This window comes from Phoca vitulina, unplaced genomic scaffold, assembly GCF_004348235.1.
Source record: "Phoca vitulina isolate PV1807 unplaced genomic scaffold, GSC_HSeal_1.0 scaffold6, whole genome shotgun sequence".
Lineage (NCBI taxonomy): Eukaryota > Metazoa > Chordata > Mammalia > Carnivora > Phocidae > Phoca > Phoca vitulina.
Window position 1 is genome coordinate 12,900,086 of NW_022589709.1, and position 20,042 is coordinate 12,920,127.

At 41.9% G+C, this 20,042-nt stretch overlaps 1 long non-coding RNA gene across 1 annotated transcript in view; it reads left to right on the forward strand.

The window, feature by feature from the left end:
* Window positions 1-19,703, forward strand: part of LOC116631912 — a 40,736-nt gene extending 21,033 nt beyond the window's left edge. Inside the window, exon 3 of the long non-coding RNA XR_004299320.1 lies at window positions 19,583-19,703. This is a non-coding gene — a long non-coding RNA (uncharacterized LOC116631912). The remainder of the gene's footprint in view (window positions 1-19,582) is intronic.
* The last annotated feature ends 339 nt before the right edge of the window (window positions 19,704-20,042 follow it).

Here is a 20,042-nt window from a genome sequence, read left to right on the forward strand (position 1 = left end):
AGCAGGAGATGTAACCGATCTTTAGGAGTGTCTGCTTGCCTTAACCCTTAATTAGGATGATGGTGGAAGGGAGCAGGATGATGGCAGTGGTATTCACTGGGTCCTTATTCTTTCCTAGATGCAGTACTAAGCACTTGACATGTCATATTTCTTTTAATCTTTTTAATAACCTTATGAGGGAGATATTATTATCCCCATTTTACAGATAAGAAAAGTTGAGTCTCAGAGGAGGAAACTTCCAAGGTCATTGGCTGGTAAGAGGCACACTAGTATTAGAATCAAAGTCTGAGGGGTTCCTGGGTGGCGGATTGGGTAAGTGTCCAACTTTTGGTTTTGGCTCAGGTCATGATCTCAGGGTCATGAGATCGAGCCCCATGACAGGCTCCACACTCAGCGAGGAGTCTGCTTGGGATTCTCTCTCTCCCTCTCCCTCTACCCCTCCTGCTTGTGCTCTCCCTCTCTCTCTCTACCCCTCTCTCTCCAAATAAATAAATAAATCTTAAAAAAAAATCAAAGTCTGAGTATGGAGTCCCAGGTGATAGAGCCATACCCCAGTATATTACATGGACTTCCCACAGGCCAGCACTCTGAGGAAATGCTCTGTGAGTGCTTCTCTGAGAAACACAGAATCCCTTACCACTTTTATAAAAAGGGGTTTTCCTAGCAGCTAAAATTCTCCTCTAAGGGGAATAAGTTTAAAACAATCTTTCATACTGCTCATAAGGTTTATTTGGAGAAATGCTTATTTCCTATGGTTAATAAACTAGACATGAAATTATATTTACAATAGTAAAATCTCAGTGGTGAGAAGAAAAAAGTCACTTAGAAAAAAGAAAATGCTAATAGTGTTATCTCTGGTTATTTGGAAGGGTTACTTCTTTATTTTAACTTCTTTTTCTTCTTCCAAAATTTCCATAATCTTTACTTATTATGTTGGTGATCAGAAGCAACAACGTTAAGGATAATTGGGAAAAATGATCTTGTGTGTTGTTAGTGATCAGAGATCTACGATTGCATAGAAAATAAACACTTGTAGAACCCAGATCGGGGGGCCAGAATCCATCAGAAACTTCTTTTGTTTGTTAACACAGGCTAAATTCATGAATAAGTGTGCCTTTGGAACAACATATTTGCCCCGCCAATGGTGACTGACATAGTTTCAGATCCAGTGAATTAGTCTAATAGGTGCATCTTGAGGGCAGCGTGACTGCCAGCTGTGAATATCCAGGGCCGGGACACCAAGATGGGAGACTGATGTGCAGGACAGTCCGTGAGAATGTTTTTATGTAGATGAGATGCCTGGGAGAATGGCAGACCACTTCTCGCTAGCATTCTTTATGGCCCCAGATATTCTCACATTAGATATCTTAAAAAAAGCAGCTCTGTTAGCTTTCATTGAAAATTTTGAGCTCAAATACTATCATTTAAAAAAAGCAAAACAGGGCGCCTGGGTGGCTCAGTTGTTAAGCGTCTGCCTTCGGCTCAGGTCATGATCCCAGGGTCCTGGGATCGAGTACCACATGAGGCTTCCTGCTCGGCAGGAAGCCTGCTTCTCCCTCTCCCACTTGCCCTGCTTGTGTTCCTGCTCTCGCTATCTCTCTCTCTGTCAAATAAATAAATAAAATCTTAAAAAAAACCCCAAAAAACAACAACAAAAAAACAGTAAATCAAACATTTTCAATGTGCTAAACACTGCTCTAAATACTAGGATATAGCAGTGAATAGGATGAGGCTTCAGTTCTTTTTTCTTTTTTCTTTTTTTTTTAAGATTTTGTTTTTAAGTAATCTCTATACCCAACGTGGGACTCAGAAAACTCCAAGATCAAGAGTTGCATGTTCCACTGGCTGAGCCAGCCAGGCAGCCCCAGTTTCAGTTCTCATAAAGCTTCCGTTCTAGTTCTACATCATTTTTTAAAGTCAATAGAGTTTGTATTATTCTGTATAAATATTGTTCTTTGTTCAGCCAAAAACTATGCTATGATACTTTTTTTTGTTTTTTTGGGTTTTTTTGTTTTTTTTGTTTTTTTTTTTAAAGATTTTTATTTATTTATTTGAGAGAGAGAGAATGAGAGAGAGCGAGTACATGAGAGGGGGGAGGGTCAGAGGGAGAAGCAGACTCCCTGCCGAGCAGGGAGCCCGATGCGGGACTCGATCCCGGGACTCCAGGATCATGACCTGAGCCGAAGGCAGTCGCTTAACCAACTGAGCCACCCAGGCGCCCTGTTTTTTTGGGTTTTTTTTGTACAACTGCTGTTTTCTCTGGTTGGTGAGGTGCTTCAGTATTTATCATTTGCTTAGTTTCCAAGGTATTTATTGCTTTTTATTCCCATTGCTGCTAAAATCTGTCAAATGCCTATCAATAATATTTCTAAATGTTCAAAGACATCAGGTAATCAATTCCATGCTTTGTTTTCCCCAACTCCCCAACCAGAGACCTCTCTCCTGCTTCCCTATATCTTCCTTCTCTAATCTGGACAGCTGATACTTGGCCACACTTGTGGGTTGGACCCCCTGTTTCCTGGCTCCTGAGTCTTCCCTTGTGTTATAGTGATGCTTGTATATTCTTCACTACCTCTGTAGAAAGATCGCTTGGGAGATTTTGCATAACTGAGTATGTCACTGGGCTTTCCTCATACTTGGTTCATGGTTTGTCTTTGTATAAAGGTCTCGATTGAAAATAATTTTCCATCAGAATTTTGAAGCCTGTTGAAAAATCTGATGCCATTATGACTTTCTTTGCTATATATGTGAATATTGTTTTTTTTTCCCCTCTGGGTTCTTTTAGGATTTTCTCTTTATCCCAGCAGAGTGACATTTCTCAATGATAGATTAAATTTATTTTGCTGGGTGCTTGGTGAAATTTTTCAATGTAAAAACTTGTGTCCCTCAATTTTGGGAAATTTAATTTCCAGCAACAGTTCTGTTGACTGACTTTCTACTTAACTACCTTGCTAGATTAACCCACACCCTCCCTTTTGTCTGAAAAATATATTGACAATTGCTCACAGCATTCTTTTTTTTTTTTTTAATATTTCATTTATTTATTTGACAGAGAGAGAGATAGCGAGAGCAGGAGCACAAGCAGGGGGAGTGGGAGAGGGAGAAGCAGGCTTCCCACGGAGCAGGGAGCCCGATGCGGGGCTTGATCCCCGGACCCTGGGATCATGACCCGAGTCGAAGGCAGACGCTTAACGACTGAGCCACCCAGGTGCCCCTGCTCACAGCATTCTAAGTGCCCATGGATAGGAATACCCATAGCTTTTATTTCTATTAGTTGAGTTGTTTGCTTATCAATATCAGTCAATTACATTTGTTCCCAAGCTTATACCAGTTGCACCTGTTATTGGAATTATACAAATTAGTTAAAAATTGTATCTACCAATGAATTTGAGTGTGAAAAGAGAATTGTTTCCATTGAAACCAAATTGAAAACGTTGGGGGAAAAGTGGATAAAGTCAGTTTGCTTATGGGAAAACACAAACTCTAGAATAATTCAGCACTCAGATTGCTTTGAAAGTGGCTTTCAGTTCTTGGTCTCTAAAAAAATTGAAATTGAAAGTTTTAAACAATGCATTCTAGGAAATGCATTGGAAGGGGCTTAAAGAGCCAGTCAGCAGACCAATTCTCAAAGAAAAAGCTTTGGCCTGAATGAAAAATTGGTGAATAAGTGCATATTTATGTTTAAAGCAAAAATAAAATGGCTAAATACTAACCTTAAAGTGCAGAAACCTGGCAGTTGCCACTTAACCAAATGATAAAGTTGACATCACCAGTACTGGATGGGATGCACCGAGAAGGGTACCATGTCACTGCAGTGGTATTTCTGCCAAAAATGTAAAATGTCAGTCTACTCATAAGGAAACATGAGATAAACCCAAGTTGGTTGGAGGGGGGGGGGTTACAAAATAATTGGCCTGAACAATTCAAACACGTCAAAGTCAAAAAAGACAACAAAAGGTTGAGTAAAGGTGACCAAAGAGACATAGCAACTAGATTGGTTCTGGATTGGGTCCCAAACTGGCAAAACTCAACTATCTCTTAAAGATGTTTTTAGGGGGCGCCTGGGTGGCTCAGTCGTTAAGCGTCTGCCTTCGGCTCGGGTCGTGATCCCAGGGTCCTGGGATCGAGCCCCACATCAGGCTCTCTGCTGCGCGGGAAGCCTGCTTCTCCCTCTCCCACTCCCCCTGCTTGTGTTCCCTCTCTGGCTGTGTCTCTCTCTGTCAAATAAATAAAATCTTTAAATAAATAAATAAATAAATAAAGATGTTTTTAGGACAATTGATAAAATTTGAAAATGGACTGTGGATTACATAATAGTATCTCATCAATGTCAAATTTCCTGATTTTGATAATTGTACATGATTGTGTGAGAGAATGTCCTTGTTAGAAAATACACTCTGAGATATTTAGGGTTAAAGGGGCATGATGTCTCCAACATACTTTCTTTTTTTTTTTTTAAAGATTTTATTTATTTATTTGACAGAGAAATAGAGAGAGCACAAGTAGGCAGAGTGGCAGGCAGAGGCAGAGGGAGAAGCAGACTCCCCGCTGAGCGGGGAGCCCGGCACGGGACTTGATCCCAGGACCCTGGGATCATGACCTGAGCCGAAGGCAGATGCTTAACCGACTGAGCCACCCAGGCACCCCTCCAACATACTTTAAAATAGTTCAGAAAAAGTGACACGAAGAAAATACAGAGGGAATAATGAAGACAAATGGGGCTAAATATAAAAATTGCTAAATCTGGGTATTGTATTCCTCATGCAAAGTTTCTATGAGATTGCAATGATATAAAAGTGCATACAATAAAAATGTAGATTTATTTTTATAATCTATTCTAATTATTTTGATAATCAAATTTCCTTTTAATTGGTCAACCCTGGAGCTTCCAGGGCAAGAGCAGAGAGAACGGTGCCACCAGGTTGGTGTTTCAGGATCATGGGTTGAGTGTGGAAGAGCAGAAGGCAGTGAGGCTGGAGAGAGGCAGGAGCCAGATGCTGAAGATGCTATTCCCAACTTAATGGACTTGAACTTTGGGAAGCTGCTGAAAGCTTGTTAAGGAAAGAGGAGTTCTGTGAACCCATTTATATTTTAGAATGATCACTCTAGCAGCTGGTGTGCAGTGTAAATAGGAGAGGGATGGGGAAGATGCAGGACTGAGGCTACTGGAGTCATTTAAAAGGGGAGTAACTGGATCTTGCACCACATTTGTAGCAGTGAGGATGGACAGAAGTGAAGGGATTCAAGACCACTGTAGACACTTTAGAAGTGGAATCATCAGATGAGGGAACCCACTGAGGAGTGGCAGTGAGGGCATGGGAATAGTACAAGTTGTCTCAAGTTACCTTCCTAGGTGACTGAGTAGGTGGTGATACCATTAACCTGGCAGGAACTTCAGTGCAAGAAACAGAGTAGGTGTGGAGTGAGAGGGTAGGGCAAAATGATGAGTTAAATTAGATCATGATGAATTTAAGCCCCAGTGGGAATCACTTGGATGCACATACAGTTCTTGGCAATCACCACCCCCTCAATTCATAGACACAAAACACATGTATCTTAGAACTGATCAAGTACCAAAGTCCTGCTGGACTGCTTTCCAGTTTAGCTGTTCTGATATTCTCTCCCATCAGCAGTGCAAGAGGATTGCTTGGTGTTTTCCCATATCTCTGCCAACACTTGGTATTTCCTGACTTTTTCATTTGTGCTAATCCAATGACAGTTTGCAATTCATTTTTTACCAGTAAGTTTAGGCTTTTTCTTTCCTTCTCTTTTTTTGCTGGTTAGCCACTCAAGATTCCTCCTCTGTAAATTCCAGTGCATATCATCTGCTCATTTTTCTATTGGGCTTCCTCTTCTTTTCTTGTTGATTTTGAAGGAGTTTTTGAGTGTTGTCGGTATTGATCTCTTACCATCTTTAAATATTGCAACTATCTTTTCCCAGTTTGTCTTCTGTATTTTATCTATGAAATCTGTAATTTTGGTCTAGTCAAATGTAATATTTTCCTCTGTGTGATATCTGCTTTTAGAGTTTTAACATGTCCTTCCTCATAGGTCACACAGATAGGAGTTTCTATTAACTTTATAATTTTACCTTTATATTTATACCTTTAATTTTTCTGTGATTCACCCTTGCATATGGTCTGAAGTAGAGATCCAACTTTATTTTTCATCATATGGTAAACTAGCTATCCCAACATAATCTCCAAGAAAATCCACCCACGTCCATTTATTATTACCTAACAAATTGCCATGTATACCTGGGTCTATTTCTGAGTGCTCAATTCTGATCCATTGGTTAATTGCTCCTTAATATCAATGCACTGGATTTATTATTGTGGTTTAAAATATGCCTTAATGTCTAGTAACATGGGTACTCTTTCTTGGCTCTTTTTTTTTTTTTCTTTCAAAATTTGCTTAGCTGTTTGTAGACATAAATTCTACCAGTCACTTATAAGAAATACATTTGATAAATCTTTCAAAAATAATATCTAATAGTCTGCCTTTTGAGTAGTGAGTTAACTTTTGTTGAAACTAAGGTTCATATAATATATGAATTTATTTTTATTGTATTTTATGTTTACTAAACTTTATATTTTATTCCTTTTTTCTTTTCCTGCCTTCCTTTAAATTGAATTTTGTTCTGTTGGCTTGAAATATACGTGTTCTATTTTTAAGGAAGTAAGACAAATATTGGTAGTTATCTTCCCTAATAATTTCTTAAATGTGTTACTATTACTATTTCCCTTCTGAACAAGACAAACATATTAACATGCTTTCACTTCCCTTATTTTTTCTCTTTTGTCCCTGCTAATCCCCTCCCACACCCTCTTACTTATGGTGACGTTGTCTAGAATTTTTGTTTTGAATTGTTAGGGATTGTTACAGTTAATTTTATGTGTCAACTGACTCAGACCACAGTACCCAGATATTTGGTCAAAAGGCAGTCTAAATGTTTCTGTGAAGGCATTTTTTAAGATAAGATTAGCATTTAAATCAATAGGCTTGGGGCACCAGGGTGGCTCAGTCGGTTGAGTGGTTGAGCATCTGACCCTTGATCTCAGTTCAGGTCTCAGTCTTGGGATTGTGAGTTCAAGTCCCACATTGGGCGTGGAGCCTACTTAAATAAATAAACAAACAAATAAATAAATAGGCTTTGAGTAAAGCAGATTATACTACATAATGTGGGTGGGCCTCATCCAATCAATTAGAGGCCTTAGGAGAAAAAAAAGTCAGAGGTCCTCTGAGGGAGAGGGAATTCGGCCTCCAGACTGCCTTCTAAAACATCAGCTCCTTCCTCAGTCTCCAGCATGCTGGTCTTTCCTGCGGAGTTTGGACTTGGCAACCCCAACTTCAATTGCACGAGCCAATTTCTTTAAAAAAAAAAAAACTGCTCTCTACCTCTTTCACTTTCTCTCTATATACATCCTAGTGTTCTATTTTTCACAGAACCCTGACTAAGCTAGGGATATACTTAGATCTTTTTCCTCAGCTGTTCTAGAGAATGGTGTAACCCTGATTCTAGAATTAAGATTTAAGATTCATTTTCTTAAGTATGACTGGCTGAGTTTGAATCCTGCCTCAGTCACTTACTGCATGACGTTTTAAAAATTTTAATTGGGGTGACTGGGTGGCTCAGATGGTTAAGCATCTGCCTTCGGCTCAGGTCATGATCCCAGGGTCCTGGGATCGAGTCCTGCATTGGGCTCCCTGCTCAGCGGGGAGCCTGCTTCTCCCTCTGCCTCTCTCTCTCTGTCTCTTATGAATAAATAAATAAAATCTTTAAAAAAAATAAATAAAAATTTTAACTGATGTTATATGCATATAGAAATGCAAACATATAATAAGGTACAGCTCAATGAATTTTCAGAAAATGAACACACCAATGTAACTAGCAAAATAAAAAACCAAAACATTACTAACGCTCGAAATTTCCCTTATGCCTATCACTACTCACACTGTCGCTAAGGTAAATCACAATTCTGACTTCTAAAGAAGTAAATATTTTTTTATTGCTGTGTATCGTTTTGTCAGTTTTTGCATTTTGTATACAAGGAATCATCAGTATGTATTTTGTATCTAGTGCTCAACCTTTTTTTGGTATGATTAATTTAGGTGGTTGTGTGTCATTGTAGTTTTTCCCCCCAATAAAAATTTATTTTTTAAAATTTAAATTCAATTAATTAACATATAATGTATTATTAGTTTCAGAGGTACCGGTCCGTGATTCATCAGTCTTTTTTTTTTCCCCAAAGATTTTATTTATTTATTTGACAGAGAGAGACACAGCAAGAGAGGTAACACAAGCAGGGGGAGTAGGAGAGGGAGAAGCAGGCTTTCCGCAGAGTAGAGAGCCTGAAGCGGGGCTTGATCCGAGGCCGTGGGATCATGACCCAAGCGGAAGGCAGACACTTAATGACTGAGCCACCCAGGCGCCCCCATCAGTCTTATATGATACCCAGTGATCATTATATGACATGCCCTCCTTAATGTCTGTCACCCAGTTACCCCCTCCCTCCACCCCCCCACTCCCCTCCAGCAACCCTCAGTTTGTTTCCTATGATTGAGAGTCTCTTATGGTATGTCTCCCTCTCTGATTTCGTCTTACTTAATTTTTTCCTCTCTTCCCCTATGATCCTTTGTTTTATTTCTTAAATTCCACATATGAGTGAGATCATATGATAATTGTCTTTCTCTGATTGACTTATTTTGCTTAGCATAATACCCTCTAGTTCCATCCACGTCGTTGCTAATGGCAAGATTTCATTTTTTTGATGGCTGCATAATATTCCATTTATATATATACACGACATCTTCTTTTTTTTTTTTTTTTTTTTTTAGATTTTATTTATTTATTTGAGAGAGAATGAGAGAGAGCACATGAGAGAGGGGAGGGTCAGAGGGAGAAGCAGGCTCCCTGCCGAGCAGGGAGCCCGATGCGGGACTCGATCCAGGGACTCCAGGATCATGACCTGAGCCGAAGGCAGTCGCTTAACCAACTGAGCCACCCAGGCGCCCCACGACATCTTCTTTATCCGTTCATCTGTTGATGGACATCTAGGCTCTTTCCATAGTTTGGCTATTGTGGACATTGCTGCTATAAACATTGGGGTATATGTGCCCCTTCAGATTACTCCATCTGTATCTTTGGGGTAAATACGTAGTAGTGCAATTGCTGGGCTGTAGGGTAACTCTATTTTCAACTTTTTGAGGAACCTCCATACTGTTTTCCAGAGTGGCTGCACTAGCTTGCATTCCCACCAATACTGTAGGAGGTTCCCCTTTCTCCATATCCTTTCCAACATCTGTCATTTCCTGAGTGGTTAATTTTAGCCATTCTGACTGGTGTGAGGTGGTATCTCATTGTGGTTTTGATTTGTATTTCCCTGATGCCAAGTGATGTTGAGTATTTTTTCATGTGTCTGTTGGCCATTTGGATGTCTTCTTTGGAGAAATGTCTGTTCATATCTTCTGCCCATTTCTTGATTGGGTTTTTTGTTCTTTGGGTGTTGAGTTAGATAAGTTCTTTATAGATCTTGGATACTAACCTTTTATCTGATAAGACGTTTGCAAATATCTTCTCCCATTCTGTCTGTTGTCTTTTGGTTTTGTTGACTGTTTCCTTTGTTGTGCAAAAGCTTTTTATCTTGAAGTCCCAATAGTTCATTTTTGCTTTTGTTTTTCTTGTCTTTGCAGACTTATAGGCCAAAGTTGCTGCGGCCAAAGTGAAAGAGGTTGCTGCCTATGTTCTTCTCTAGGATTTCGATGGATTCCTATCTCACATTTAGGTCTTTCATCCATTTTGAGTCTATTTTTGTGTATGGTGTAAGGAAATGGTCCAGTTTAATTCTTCTGCATGTGGTTGTGCCATTTTCCCAACACCATTTGTTGAAGCGACTGTCTTTTTTCCATTGGATGTTCTTTTCTGCTTTGTCGAAGATTAGTTGACCATAGAGTTGAGCGTCCATTTCTGGGTTCTTTATTCTGTTCCATTGATCTATGTGCCTGTTTTTATGCCAGTACCATATTGTCTTGATGATTACAGCTTTGTCATACAGCTTGAGGTCCAGGATTGTGATACCACTAGCTTTGGTTTTCTTTTTCAAGATTGCTTTGGCTATTTGGGGTCTTTTCTGGTTCCATACAAATTTTAGGATCGTTTTTTTCCAGCTCTGGGAAAAAGTTGATGGTATTTTGTAGGGATTGCATTCAATGTATAGATTGCTTTAGGTATCATAGACAATTTACAATATTTGTTCTTCTAATCCATGAGCATGGACTGTTTTACCATTTCTTTGTGTCTTTCTCAATTTCTTTCATGAATGTTTTATAGTTTCTTGAGTACAGATCCTTTGCCTCTTTGGTTAGGTTTATTCCTAGGTATCTTTTGGTTTTTGGTGCAATTGTAAATGGGTTTGATCCCTTGATTTCTCTTTCCTCTGCCTCATTGTTAGTGTATAGAAATGCAACTGATTTGTTTTTCTTTTTTTTTTCTTTTTTTAAGATTTTATTTATTCATTTGAGAGAGAGAGAAAGGGAGAGCATGAGTTCGAGGGCAGAGGCAGAGGGAGAGGAAGAGGGAGAATAGACTCCTTGCTGAGCAGGGAGCCAAGGCTGGTGGTTGGTGTTGTGGATTTGAATGTCACATCACTATGGGAGTGAATAGAGTAAGGAATGAAGGTGGTGTTAGGGAGTGGTCTTGGCATTTAAGGATTAGTGGACAAAGAAAGAAAAGGAGATGGAGAGGGATGGTGTATCCTAGGAAAAGGTAGGGCCACAGAGGCCAGGAGAAAGTTGAGTCTCAAGAGAAGGAAGGGGGTCATCCTCAGAACCATAGGCTCTGGAGAAACCACCTTTTTTTTTTTTTGTCAATTGGATTTTGTACTTAGATGCTCCCTGGTGAACTTAGATCAGTTTCAGTGGAGAGGAGGGGACAGAAGCCAGGTTATAGCCAGTTGAGAAATAAGTTGGAGGTGAAGAAGTAGAGACAAGTATAGACCTTTCTCCCAAAATGTTTGGCTGTGAAAAGAAGGAGAGAGATTAAGGCAATGGCTGGAGGAAGTGTCTAGTCAGAAGAAACACAAGTGGGTTTGTTTCTTATAAGGAAAGAGCCAGTTACATCTTTCTCATCTCTTCCTCCTTCCTTCTTCCCTTCTTCTTCACCCCTTCCTTCCTACCTCCTTCTAGTTCTCTTCTCTAAGCCTAACTTTGTATCCTTCTGGAAATGAAGCAGGTGACTTAGAAGCTCTAGGAGAGAGAGAGAGAGAGATCGAAGGTACTTGAGGAGGGGGGGATAAGCCATGAAGGGCACTTGCACTGAGGAGGTAGAGCAATGGGGTCCCAAGTCCAGGTGGGCCTTGCATCCTTGCCCAGTGTTGCAGGAGGGGAGGAGTGGTATCAGTGGGTATCAATGTAGGTAGGTTTGCAATGGGGGGGAATGGGGCAGGGGAGGAAAGTAATCAGGGTTTCTTCCATTGTGTTTAGTTGGCTTATTAAGAGCATCAGTAGGCTTGAAATGGGCATCTTCATCTTTCCCAGAGATGGGTAATATTCTCTTCTCACAGAGCTCTGCACAAGACTGGGTTAAAGTGAGGTGGTATATGAAGGGCGCTGTGAACTGAGAGCCATGAATTGATGGCAGGGGAAAGACATTCACTGAAAATATGTAGTTTTGCCTGGTTATTTGCTCAGATGATGCCAGGACTCAGTGACACAGGATCAGATCTAGTGATGACCCCAGGGGGGACCCAGGCACAGGGATCATGGCCTGACACTTCCTTTTTGGAATGATTTTATTGTAAGTATTAGGGGACTATTATGAAGTTCCCCTGATTGCTTAGAAATGAGGGAGTCAGATGGCCTCCCATAGTCCCATACTGAAATGATCAAATCAAAGTGCAGCTGGAGGGGGGCTGAGTATATCCTAGCCTCAAAACTTCACCTATACACAGGCCAAATGTCTCCACAGGTTGACACATGACAGGTATTTTGGGCCCAGATGATATTTGTGGAGATACTGCCTCAACCACTAGACTCCGTTTTCAGCTACTTGTAATTGTATGTGTATGGGAAATGCATGTGTTTTTGGATGCATGTGTGCAGATATGCACATGTGTTTGGGGGGTCTGGAATTCATCCACTAAATGCAGAAGTGCAAAAAAGAAAGGTAGATGAGGGGTGTACAACATGCTTGATTTTTTTAAAAAGATTTATTTATTTGAGAGAAAGAGAGAGAGTGTGTGTGTGCGCATGCCCTTGAGCGAGTGGGGGGAGGGGCAGAGGGAGAGAGGCTGAGCATGGAGCTATGAGATCACAACCTGAGCCAAAACCAAGAGTCAGACACTTAACTGACTAAGCCTCCCAGGTGCCCCAGCGTTCTTGATTTTCTAATATTATGCTTATCTTGTTCATAAATACCCATAAAGCTGAGAACAAAAGGTGTTAATAACCTCTAATTTTTAAAGGGAGGAGCTAGACCAGCTATGCAGAACTTGCTAAATGGGGATCAAAAAATCTGGTCCCATTGCTGCTTTGGGAGTATAAAGAGGCATGTAGATGGGCGCCTGGGTGGCTCAGATGGTTAAGCGTCTGCCTTCGGCTCAGGTCATGATCTCAGGGTCCTGGGATCGAGTCCCACATCGGGCTTCCTGCTCCTTGGGAGCCTGCTTCTTCCTCTGCCTCTCTCTCTCTCTCTCTCTCTGTCTCTCATGAATAAATAAATAAAATCTTAAAAAAAAAAAAAAAAAGAGGCTGTAGATGATGGAGAGAGATTGACCTAGAGCAGGGCTCCTTGCCCACACGTACCTGAAGTGAAGGGCGGGGGCTCCCTGAGAACCACTGAAAGACAGTGACAAGTATGCCTGGAGTTCAGAGGGCCATCTGGAAAAGATACCTCTTCCTTCCTAAAACTGAAGGCAAGAAGTTGGCTAGAGCCTGCCTAAGGAGTCAAGGCTACCACGGGAGTGGCATGGGCTTTCACCAAGGCAACTGGCAAAGAAACCCAAAGGATACTGTCCAGGACAGAGACAGTAGCGATGGAGTTGGTTGGTGTGTGTGTGTGTGCGCGTGCGTGGATGTGGATGTGCATACGCATGCATGCCCGTGTGTGAACTGGAAGTTTATTCTCTGTGGGCACAGCAACAAGGGCTGTTGGGAGATACTCATTATACTGAGTTTCTCCTTCGGAGAGCTCCAGCTTACAGTGGCCTCAACACTTCCAACTAGAATCCTCTTCTGCCTCCAGAATTCTCTGGAGGTGACTAGAAGGAAACATGTGCCTCAGAGCCAAGGCATTTCAGCAGCTTCTCCACACCTTGTGATACTCATGTAGAAATAGAGGCACGTTGTTGGGCCAGTCTGGGCCTGGTAGCCAGGGACATGGCCTTTCCTGACCTCCACTCTCCTCAAACCTCCAGACATCCTGCTGTTCATCACCAGTTCTCTGGCCTGTTATCCCCGGCCAGAGAGATGAGGTAACACAGCCATTGCCAGTGCTGCCCAGTGCTGGGTTACAAGCCCTGTTAGATCAGCTGCTGGCAGAACTGCCCGCCCAGCTGAAGCAAGGATTAAAGATTGGGAAAAGTCATAGTTGACCACACTTGAGACATGGAGTGTGAAATCCTAGTACCATGCAGAGAGCAGACTGCTTCGTGGAGGTTTCTCCACCCTCGCTGGAAACTTTCACCGAGCCCAGGGGCACTGCTATGTGTGATGACTCAGGCTCCCCTTCTGTCGCCAGCATCTCAAGTCAAGATGGGACCCACTCACATTATTAGGCCTTTGGTTCAGAAAGGATTGCACCTTCTGTCAGCCTACAGGATTCTAAGCCTGGCTTTATCACTTAACAGCTGCGTGATCCTGTGTATGTGTGTGTGTCACTTCCCCTCCCACCCTCACTTTCTTCATCCTTGGAGATGATCAGATCTATTCTAAAGCGTTGTTGTAGGAATGAAATGAGATAACACACATAAAGTGACTTGCACGATGTCTGGAAAAAAACAGGACACACAAACTGCTTTCTTTCCTTGTCAGCTCTACCTAGAACCTGGCTCCTAATAGTGCGTGTGGGGTGAGCACTGCTTGCTGGGAAGAGGGAGGGCAACCTCTGTCCCACGCCCTGTGTGCTTGCTGTGATGGTGGGTGGTGGGGAGAATGGGCCTGCTCCTCTGAGCCAGCCGCTCCCAGGCGATGCCTCCGCCTGCAGAAGGGGCATCAGTTCTGCAGGCACTGGGGGCCAGGCGTGATGCAGGGTGAGAGGTCTGTGAGGAGTGCAGACAAAAACTCACAACCTGAAAGAAAGACCCAGCTCAAGACCCTCTCCTCTGGCACCCATCCTCAGATCTACTGGGCCCTCACCTGGCCTCCCAGTTCCAGACTCACACCTGGAGCCCATCTTCCATGCTGCCCCAGAGGGCGCTTTTTGAAATGCTAGCCCGTTCGCATCCCTCCTCTTCTGGAAACCCTCAGTGGCTCCCTAGTGCTTAAAACTGTGCTTTTCAAATAATGGAATATGACCTTTAGTGGGTTATGAAATCAATTTAGTGAATTGCAATCATCATTAAAAAAACTGAATAGATTAAATGTCAGCCTCAGTCACATGTAAGTATTGTTTTGCAAAACATTTATTTCAGATTATTTTATTTATTTATTTATTTATTTATTAAGATTTTATTTATTTCAGAGAGAGAGAATGAGTGAGAGAGAGTGCACATGAGAGACGGGGGAGGGTCAGAGGGAGAAGCAGACTCCCTGCTGAGCAGGGAGCCCGATGTGGGACTCGATCCCGGGACTCCAGGATCATGACCTGAGCCGAAGGCAGTCGCTTAACTAACTGAGCCACCCAGGCGTCCCTCAGATTATTTTAAATGTAAGCATGTAATTTTGTATTGAGGTGTTGTGGGTTCACAACTCTGTTGGGAGCTTCCTGAGTGTTATCTGCACTGCGTCCCTCCCCCCCCCCGCCGCCCCACTTGAAGGGCAGGGTGCTCCAGGTTGGTAGGTGGCAGTTTTAATAAGCAAAGGGAACTTACATACAAGGCTTGTCTTGGTCAGCTTCAAGATGAATGGACCCCCGAATCCATCCCTCAAATCTAGGGCAGAGGCAGAGGGAGAGGGAGAATAGACTCCCTATAGCTTATAAAGGGGACTTAACTAGGCTCAGTCACATTTACCATGCAGGTGTTCTCAACACCACATCACCATATCAAGGCTATGTCCTTGGAGCAGCCTCTGGGAGTGGGAAAGGCAAGCGGAACCCACATTCCCAGGACGGGGGAGGGGGTGAGGAGTCCTCGAAGTGCCCAGGTCATGCTTATAGGTCAACTGGCGGTTACATCTTTTTAATGACATTTCCCAACAGGTATAACATATTCAGTAAAGTGCACAAGTATTAAGTGTGCAGCTTGATGGGTTTTTTATACGTGCACACTCTCATTTAGCTACCACCTAGCCCAAGACATGAAACATATCTGGTAGCCCGGAAGGCTCGCCCATGCCCCTTCCCAGTCAAAACTGTCCCACCCTGCCTGCAAGATAATTACTATTCTGATTGCTCTAATCATCAATTAGGGGTGGGGTTTTTTTGGCTTGTTCTTGAACTAAATAGGGTTTTGGGTATTGGCTTCTTTAACTCAACATTTGTGACGTTTCATGTAGCTGTAGTTAGTCCGTTTTCATTATTGTATTCTATTGTGTGACTGCACCACAATTTCCTTATCCACTTCTGTTGATGGACATTTGAGTTGTTTCTACTTTTTGGCTGTTATGAACAAAGCTCCTGTGAATATTCTTACACATGTCTTTTCATCTCTACTAATTTCTTTTGGCCATACTAATAGGAGTAAAATCTCTGGGTCACGGGGTAGATGTATGATAACTATTAAAACTACCAGTTTTCCAGAGTAGTTACATTTGAGATTTATATGTGCATATGTTCACATACATGTATGATGTATGTGTGTATATACCTATGGTCTAGGTTGTCACGTAAAATGATTTTATTATTGTGGGTCTTGGTTAAAAAAAACAAAACAAAAACCCACACACAACAAAAGCTACTCGTTAGAAGAGAAAGTCAAATTCTTTAGCATGGCTCACAAAGCAGGGCATGACATGCTTCTATCTCTACTATCTCAACTCCCACCCGCTCTCCCAGTGTCTTCTCTTGGCTTGCCTGAAAAATCTTTTTCCTCTCTTTTGTTTGTGGACTTCTACTTTTCCCTGAATATTCATTTCAAATGAATAGCTTTTCCAAGAAGTCTTCCGTGATCACCCCTTTCTCCTCTCCCTTTTTGCCCCTTTATAACCCATGCATGCCTCTATCATCATGCTTAGTGTCTTGTATTCTGTCTCCTATACCAAATTGTTTCCTTATGTACAAGGTCCTTGAGGGAAAACTGTGACCCACCTTTACCATCTAGGGTGAACATTTGTTCTTTACCTTCCCACTTCCATCATCCCCTCTTTTAGTAACAGCCCCTAGGATTAATCCAGGGAGCTACCTTTCCTGCACTCTGCGTCCAGGTAGCTCAGGTGTGGTCCCATTCACCTGGTATCATAGAGGTGCTCGTGACCACAGTCTGGGTCCCTCAGCGTATCAGTATCCTTGGCCATAGAGCTTGGTTGCCTAGCTAGTTGGAAAGGGCTTTGAGAGGCCTGGACCCCATTGTCTATACCTTTTCCATTCCCTGTCCACCCTGTGGCCTATAGCTCATTATCTGCTAGGCATTGTGGTTACAATTTCATTTCGTTTTCACAACAGCTCTAGGAGCTGAAGGTACTGTTATCATCTCCGTTTACATGAGAACCCTGGGTCAGAGAGGTGAGATAGCACACAGCTAGTGCACTGCCAGAGCTGGGCCTTAGACTAAAAGCTCCAGACTGCCTTTGTATCGATGATAAAACTTTAAACTCTAACTCTCTTAAGAGCAGATGCTTAAAGAAAATAATTTTCATGTATGAGTAGGTTTTTCACAGGTGTTGCAGAGGTGGTCCCCCTTTCTCTAAGCATTTTAAAGATGTCACACCATTGTCTTCTAGCCTCCATTGTTTCTGAAAAGTAGTAATCTGTAATTATATTTGTTCTTCTGTTTATGTCATGTGTCTTTTTTTTTTTCCTTCTGGATATATTAAAGATTTTCTCCTTGTCTTTAGTCACTAGTAACTTGATTATGATGTGCTTAGGCATGGTTTTGTGTGGGGGTGTGTGTGTATTTGTCACGTTTGGGGTTTTCTGAATTTCTTAAATCTGTAGATTGCAATTTTTCCTATTGAATTTGCAAAATTTTCAGCCATTATATCTTCATATATTTGCTTTCTGCCTAGTTTTCTCTTTCCTTTTCTTCTGGGATTCCTATGACACAAGTGTCAGATTACCTAATGTTTCCCATTGAGGCTTTGTTCATGTTTGAAAAGTATTTCTTCCTCTGTGGTTCCGTTTGGGTAATTTCTGCTGACGTATCTTTACCTTCACTTCTATTTTTAGAGTATGCAGTATGCTGTTATCTTAGCTAGGGAATTTTTTTATTTCAAATATTGTACTTTTGGTTTTTGAGTTGACATTTGGCTTACTTTTTAGAATTTTCTTATCTATCTTGAAATTCACCAGCTCTCTAGCTATTACATTCATCTTTTCCTAAAAAATATTTTAAACATGTCTATTATGTTTAATTTCAAGATCCTTGTCTGCTAATTCCAATATCTGATTCACCTTCTGGGTTCTTTATATGCCAGGTAATTTTTATTGTGTGCTTATTGTATGTAATATACTCCAGAGTCTCTTGATTCTGTTATCTTTCTCTGAAAAGTATTGGGTTTTGTCCCATTGGCTGGTTCACTTGCTGACAGATCACCTTTATCCCATGGAAGTGTAGTTTCAGCCTTTATTAGAGTTGTCTCTTCCAGTTCTATCCTAGTCCTGGGGTGTAGACCTTAGTCCTAGGATGTGGTCCTTACTCCTAACGCATGGTTCTGAAAGAGTGCCAGTGGAAAGGTCATCGTGTTCTTTAACTTCTCTAGCTTCTCTAACGCGGTAGAACTTGATTGCTCGGCTTTTTAATCTCCCTGCATTTGCTTTCCTCTGGGTAATTTAGAGTCTTACCCTGTGCATGAACTATGAGCAGTCAGCCAAGTATTGAGGAGAATTGGCACACAGATTTTAAAAGGAAGCCTCTTTTGTGCTTCTATCATTTGCTGGATTTCATTCCTCAATTTCCAGTCACTCCAGCCCCACACACAGTGTAAATTAAAGGGATGTGCCTTTAGGGGAAGATCTTACCCAATGTGCTTCATTTCTCTGAAGGGGTTGGATCCCCCTAGTTTCTGCCTGCTCTGGCTGCTGCCCAGTGCCTTCAGGTAATTGTTTTTTCATACAGAGTATATAATTGTCATGTGGGAGGGTTAGTTTGACACAGGCTGTTCCCTATTACCAGAACCAGAATCTCCTCCTCGCTTTTCTCCCTACAATCTCAACACCAGTGAATATGGGAGAACTAAGAAGTCAGAGAAGCAGTGACACCAAGCCCAGAGGGGACACTCAACAGGGCTAACTGGAAAGTGGCCGTGTGCACAATGGTTAAGAGCATAGACTGTGGCGGCAAATGACCCTGCCACCCATCAGCTGTATGAACTTAACACAAGATGCTCCACCAATGGGGTCTATATATCCTTATCTGCAGAATGGGAATGGTAATATTGTTTTCATAGTTTTTTGGGGGAGTGAGGATTAAATGAAGTGCTTAGTACCAAATCTGGTATATTATCATAACCAAAGGTAGTCACTACCGCTAAGAGAACCAGGTGTTCTTTCACAGAGGGCTTAAAGGAGAGGGACAAGGCTAGATCTCTTCTCCAGACAGTAGGTGGGTGACGTCTACTGGGGCTTTTTGGACTAGAAGTCTATGCCTCTAACCGAAGACATTCACAGTTGTTTGGAAATAAGCACAGTCCCACCCCTTAGCATTCCTTTTTTGTGTGTGTTCCAGGTGGGGCTTATCAAGAGCTGGAGGGTCTGAACCAGATCTATCCAGAATTTTAAAGGGACAGAGATAGAGTTAAACAAGAAGCTGACTGAAGTGCATATCAAGGGCAAAGGCTAGGAGATGACACTTCCCCCCAAACCCTGTTCCAGTACAGGTCTCTTTTCTGAGCACTCCAACCAGACATAAAGTAGTCTTAATTCCCAAACCCAAGCATGTCCGGAAAGATTCCTTTACAGAGGTTAAAATTCATATAATAGAAAATCCCCATTTTAACCATTTTAAAGTGTATAATTCAGTGACTTCTAGTACATTTATGATGTTATGCATCCTTCATCACTAATTCCAGAACATTTTTATCACCCCAGAAAGAAACCCCATACCTGTTTAATAGTCCACATTCCCCCCTTCCTCTCAGCCCCTGCCAACCACTAATCTACTTTCTGTTTCTATGATTCATGTATTCTGGACATTTCATGTAAATGGAATCACACTATATGTGACTGTTTGTGTTTGGCTTCTTTCACTTGGCATAATGTCTTCAAGGTTCGTCCATTGCCTGGAATTTTTTAGATACTAATTTTTGTATAAACTCCTGTGTCTTTTTTCAGGTTACCTCCTGCATGAGGGTTTCCTATAGGGAACAGAGAACCTTGAAGAAGTGAACATGGAGGATGGTGGGTGCAAACGCGGGGGCACATTTGATGAAGGATAATTGGAAGGCAGGCAGGCAGGGACCAGCGCGGCACCCTCCACCAACTCCCCTTAAAAGGATTTTACACCACCCTGAAAGGAGCCCTCCACCCTTTCCCACGTGATAGATAGGTGACAAAAACCTGATTGGATGACAGGCTCATGGAGGGTTAATCAGATTAAAATGACCCACTAACAAGCCCATAAACACCCCTAAACTTAGAAACTCCTCTGGCAACCCTCTCATGTCCCCTCCCTCCTCACGAGCTTTGTACTATCACTTTGCTATTTTTCAATAAACCGTGCTTTGCTACCCACCACTCTGTCTGGTCTACCTCTTCATTCTTCGAAGCAGCATGACAAGAACCATGGGTACAG